At 45.2% G+C, this 6,000-nt stretch overlaps 1 protein-coding gene across 4 annotated transcripts in view; it reads left to right on the top strand.

Annotated features, from left to right (window-relative positions):
- The first annotated feature begins 336 nt into the window (after positions 1-336).
- The window catches only part of TBC1D5 (TBC1 domain family member 5), a 368,525-nt gene continuing 362,861 nt past the window's right edge, over positions 337-6,000 (top strand). For 3 of the 4 annotated variants that reach the window (XM_036431570.2, XM_036431571.2, XM_045579315.1), the window contains exon 1: positions 338-561. The gene's annotated coding sequence lies outside the window, so the exon portion shown is untranslated. Of the gene's footprint in view, positions 562-6,000 lie in introns of all 4 variants that reach the window. The other variant, XM_036431572.2, reaches the window with a different exon arrangement.

The raw sequence follows: 6,000 nt of genomic DNA, 5'->3' as shown, positions 1-6,000 counted from the left end.
TGCAACCAGGAAAGGACAGTGGTGAGTATGAGTAGCTAAGTCCCAGTGGCAGGTTCCCAGGCTCCAGCTGCGCGATTGGTGGTGCTGGTGCTGGTGTGGTAGAAAGAGGACAAAATTTAAAGAGCCTCTGCGCATGCGCCCTCGCGGCCGGCCGGCTCCACCAGGCTGCGCCGCTGGTTCCCTCTCTCCCTCCAGCCTCTGGGGCCCTACACGCACTGGGCCCCGAGAGGGAGCGCGCCTCGCGCCCGCGCAGTCCCCGGGCCCAGGCGGGGCGCCTGCGCACGAGCGCCGCGGGCCCGCGGGGTTATTAGAGGTGGAGCGCGGGGAGGGCGCGCGGCAGGAAGCGGCCGCCGTTACGGCGCGAGCGTGGTCACGTGGCCGCTGGTCGCGCCGCCGCCGCCACCGCCACCCTTCCAGCCCTGTTCCCTTTCTGGTCGGGCCGGCCGGCTCCGCGAGCGCCCGCCCGGCGGAGACGGAGGGGGAGAGAGAGAGAGAGAGAGAAAGAGGAGGGGAGGAGGAGGATTCAGGGAGTAGGAGCTGGGGAGCCCTTCTGCGCCACAGGTAAAGCGAAAATGATGATGATGATAATGATGATGATGATGATGATGATCGTAAAAAAAGCTGAGCGCCGCCGCCTTCCTCCAGAGCATCTCCCACAAGCAGAGGCTCCTGCCCCGGGTCCCCCTTAGCGTCTGAGGACCAGTCCCGCCTCCCCTCCCCTGCCCTCCCCAAGCTGTGGCTGCTTCCCTCCGCCTCCCGGGATGACCTGCGGGTGCGGGTGCCGCCGGCGCGCGGAGGGGTGTCTCGAACAGTCCCCCCGTTTGTAGGCTTCCCAGATCGGCGTGGGGTAGGAGGGGTGGCGGGAGGGGAGGCGCCCCCAGCTCCTGGGCTGCGCCCCCAGCCTGCCTGTCTTCCCCTGCAGGGACAGTGGGGTGCAGGCTTCCAGGCCAGCTGCAGCGGGAGGGCAGCGGCATGGTGGCCGGGCTCGGGCTCCACTTCCTACTTTGTACGTTTCCCTGTTCCTTTCGGGGCCCCGGGCAGCGCGCTTCCTCCGCAGGCCGGAAGCGCGACGCCGGCCCGCAGCCCCAAACCCAAGCCTTCTTTTTAAAATGCTCCTTTTTACAAGAGATGGGAGCCTTTCCCCTTCGAGGGGGAGAACTGTGACCTTGTTTTAGTGTGACTTCAGCTTACTCACCTGTAGGGACATGCACGTGCAGGCCTTTCTGGATGCGAGAAACTTTGCCGAGGGTGGAAGTTGTTAATCTCTCCTCCCTCTGACTTTTCCCGGAAGAAACGAACACCAACCTCTAAAACAATTTTGGTTTTATGGTTCTACACGTGACTTTTTCAATGATAGTCTTAAACAGTTTTAGTTGCGGGAATCTGATCTGTGCCCTAAAGTTTACATCTTTAAGATCGATCGATCTATCTATCTATCTATCTATCTATCTATCTATTCACAGTTTTTTTCGAATGGCTTTCTGGAAAAAGTCTCATTTGTCGACTTTAAATAGGACTGAATCCCAAAATTTTAGCATGCAGAGTGCACTGTTTGGGGGCTGACGGAGCTGAAATTTCTAGACCCGGTCACTTTTGCACTCTTTGGGCAATAAAATAAAGTTTCAATAAAACTCTATATTATTGGTTTTGTGCTATTGCACAACATAATGACTCAAAGCAGGAAGCATTATTGTTGTTGAAAATAGTGTAAATCAGTGGTAAAGAAATTATGTTGGTTACTTCTCACGAGTTTTTCTAATTCCACACCTTGGTTATTTTACACAATATATCTCTGAATTCAAATGTAAAATTGAGCATTTTTAGTTTTTACAGTAGAGGCGTTTGGATCAGTGCTTCTCAAACTTCAATGTGCATAGGAATCCCGTGGGACTCTTGTTTGAAGGTGCCAAATCTGATTGAGTAGATGTGTGATTCAGCTTGATATTCTGCATTTCTTATAAGCTTCTAGGTACTGCTGGACAAGGAACCATTCTTGAGTAGCAAGGATGTCGATAACTTGTGTGCTAACAAATAAAATGATGTATCAGTGAACAAGTGCCTTTTTAATAATTCACCCTGGTGTAGAGGTGACCTGAGAGAAGGGGCAAATAGGATGAACTGAGAAGGCTTTTCTTAGGAAGATCCCTTAGGCAGAGTGAGCAGCCCAAGTCGGGGTCCCAGGGCGGGGGATAGCAGCAGAACTGGGGGAGCTGCCCCCACCAGGAAGAATGCTGGTACCAGGTGTGCATGCCGCTTGGAGCCTCTATCACCTGGTCTGTGGGTTTTCCGTGGAAGCTTGCTGTATTTCTAGCTGAAGGAATTGCTCAGCTATAGATAGTTTGGGTTTTAGCAACATAAGCCTCTGAATGCACTGGTGGGATGAAAGTTTCTTTAATTGGTGGGAGTATTGAGAGTGTGCTCTCTCATTCAAAAGCAGCCTCAGTTGAGTATTGCCATCCTGAGCCTTGGAAGCAAACTTGTAAAGAGTTAAGGGTTTGATGAACAAAAACAGACCCAGAGAAAGAGAAGCAGTGATCACTCTCTCAAACCTCTGAGGGAAAGTAGGGGTAAGGGGAAGAGATCAACCAAAGGCCTTGTGTGCATGCACGTGGGCCTAGCCAATGGCCATGGACAACAGGAGGGTGGGGGCATATGTAGAGAGGGGTTTGGGATGGGAATGGGGGGATAAGGACAATTATATGAGACCATAATCAATAAAATAAATTATTATTATTTTTAAATAATAATTAAAAAAAAAGAGTTAAGGGTCTTCACCTGTTGAGCATATCCTAACTGGATTCAAATGTTTTCCTAACGTAATTAAAAAACGTAAAGTGAAACGTTTGTGTCGCTCATAACCTCAAATATGTATAGATTATTGTTTTACTTTGAAACAACTTTATGGAAGTATAACATCAAAACTTTTAGTATCATAAATTTTATAGTTATAATTTCTTTACCATTTTTTTATGTTATTAATTAATATTTATGACAGCACTTTTGAAGTAGTTACTAAGTGCCAGGCACTGTTCTAAGCACTCAGTAGCTACTTGAACTCATTTAATCCTCATAAACAACCTTTAAGGAAACTGTAACAGAGAGAGGGTTAAAAGTCACATGCTCAGGTTTACACAGCTAGGATTCTGGTTGGCTGACTCTGGAATCTGCCCTTTTTTTAAAAAAATATATTTTATTGATTTTTTTACAGAGAGGAAAGGAGAGAGATAGAGAGTTAGAAACGTCGATGAGAGAGAAACATCAACCAGCTGCCTCTTGCACACCCCCTACCGGGGATGTGCCCGCAACCAATGTACATGCCCTTGCCAAAGGGCCAAAGAGCCACATGTGGCTCGAGAGCCACAGTTTGCCGACCACGGGCCTAAGACATCTCTTAATATGGGGAGGTCACTAGAATGGCAGTGTGTGTGCTAGAACTTGAGAAATGAGAGATTGTAGCTGAGTTGAGTTGTGGGAGGGGAAAAAGGTAGGGGGAGGGAGGAGAGTATTGGCGTGGGAAGGGCCTGTGGGGCTGATTACAGTAGCATTAATTTTCTATTAACTGGGATAACAGTGAGTTTAGGAAGGAAGTCAGTATATTTTTTGTGATGTCTGTTATAATGTCACGCTGGCCAGTTCCTTAGCCTCACAGTACTCTCCTATTTTTAAAATGAAGATAAATAATAACTATCACAGGAAGTTGTTTTGAGGATTAAATGAGAATATATGTGTGTGTGTGTGTGTGTGTGTGTGTATATATATATATATATATATATATATATATATATATATACATATGTACACATATATACATAATATGTGTAACAGGCATATGTGAAACTAGAGGCCTGGTGCACAGATTCATTCACCAGTGGGGTCCCTCAGCCTGGCCTGCGCCTTCTAGCAATCTGGGACCCCTCTGGGGATGTCAGACTGCCCGTTTCAGAGCTGTGCGACATCCCCCTGGGAATGCATTAATGCATGAAGTGGCAGGTGGCCTGGGAGGAGCCTAAGTCTGGGCCGGGCACTGCTGCTGCTTATCCTGGCACCACTGCACCTGCCTGTACCACCGCAGCTCTGTAGCGCTGCCATGGAGGCAGGAGAGGCTTGTGCCACCACAGTTGCACTTGCCAGCCATGAACCCAGCCATGAACCCAGGCTCTATCTCCTTTCCTCTCTGTAAAAAATCAATAAAATATATTATAAAAAAAAAAAAAGGCAGATTCCAGCACCTGCCAGTCAGCTGAGTGGTGCTCCCACTATGGGAGGGCACTGACCACCAGGGGGTAGCTCCTGCTTTGAGCATCTGCCCTCTGGTGGTCAGTGTGCATCATAGTGACAGGTCAACTGGTGGTTCAGTCCATAGGTTGTAATGGTCACTTAGGCTTTTCTATACATAAATAGTTATACAGTATCTGGCATGTAGTTAATCTACTATGGATGCTCTATGGATAATCTGCAGTGTGATTGATCATATCCACATAATCAAGACTGACTATATTTAAATGAACCTAATGGAAATTGTACAGTTATTTTGGCATAAGACTGTATGGGCTTATAAAACAAAGTTTGTACTTTGTGGATGAAATACAAAATTGGTATAGTAATGCTCTTATTTCTTTGGAGAATTAAATATTATTAAGTATGGTTTGGCAACTCAGATCTTTCAAATCAAGGAAGTAAGGCTGTAGAGATGCTAAATACGTTTTTGGTCATTGTTTGAAAGGTTTGGTTTAAATGTGTAGTGTTTTGAAGCCTAGAATAAGAAAACCTTTTTTTTTTCTCTCACAGCTTCTCTGACTGTATAATTTATATGTTCCTGAACCAACTCCTCTGCTCTTTAAAATAATCTTTGCATTCTCCAGACATGGTTTATAGCCCCTTATCTGAAACCCATATTGGCATATGTGTCTCAGAAGTAAAAAGATTTTATAGTTTATTGTTGTGAGTGTATTTCTACCTGACTTTTGCTTGTGAATAAAGAGCTGCTGATTTTTGTGTGTGTATTTTATAACTAGTCACTTTCTGAATCTATTAAGCAGCCTTTGAGTTGATTCTCTTATATTTTCCAGGTAGATAAGCATAACATTGAAGCCAGCCATTTTTATATAAGGACTTTTTTCATGATTAATTTTCACTATGGTAGCTATGCTGGAATGATTTTCTTAATTTCATTGACTCAGAATATGTTTTAATATGGTATCACTGTAAATTGATGTACTCAGCTCTCAGAAGTTATTCCACCAAATGAGTTCTGTTATGGACTAAATGTTTCCCCCCAAAATTCATAAGTTTAGATCCTATTCCCCTTCCCACAGAATGATACTAGGAGGTGAGACTTTTGGGAGATAACCAGGAGTTAACTGAAGGAGAGAGTTTTGAGGGTGCATGAGGTCATTAGGGTGGAGCCTTCATGAATGGTATTAGTTCCCTTATAACAGTCACCAGAGAACTTGCTTCCTCTTTTTGGTATGTGAGGATACAACCAGAAGTCTGCGGTCTGCCACTTGGGAGAGAGCATTCAGCCCTCAGAACTGTGAGAAACACATTTCTGTTGTTTAAAAGCTACTAAGTCTATGATAGTTTGTTATAGCAGCTGAAACTGATTAAAGATAATCTCTAAGCTGAAAAGTTTTGTGATTCTACTTTGTCAAAAGTCTCCCAGTAATAGACACAGCTCTCTGGTACTTTAAGTTAAAATAATTGTGGCTGTCTATCTCTACCTCCCAAGCAATTATTCTGAGATTTTTGCATTTTTATCTCCTTAGAGCTTGAAGAATTTTTCTATGTGGTTTGGCAGAAATGAAAAGATAAACACTAATAGACTACAGAGATCAGACCTGTGTTTACTTGTTTGCATTATCAAGTGTCATGGTTTTCTTTTCCTGATCAGGTGGTGTAATTAAATTTTGTAATTGTTATACTGAGTGTAACGGAAACCATTGGGAAGTGAAAAATGGACCAGGAGGCAGTGACTGGCAGAGGATAGGATGAGGAAGTGTC

Source organism: Pipistrellus kuhlii, unplaced genomic scaffold, assembly GCF_014108245.1.
Source record: "Pipistrellus kuhlii isolate mPipKuh1 unplaced genomic scaffold, mPipKuh1.p scaffold_m20_p_11, whole genome shotgun sequence".
In the NCBI taxonomy this organism is placed as follows: Eukaryota; Metazoa; Chordata; class Mammalia; order Chiroptera; family Vespertilionidae; genus Pipistrellus; species Pipistrellus kuhlii.
Note: the sequence above shows the minus strand (reverse complement) of the source record. Positions and strands in the feature narration are given on the sequence as shown.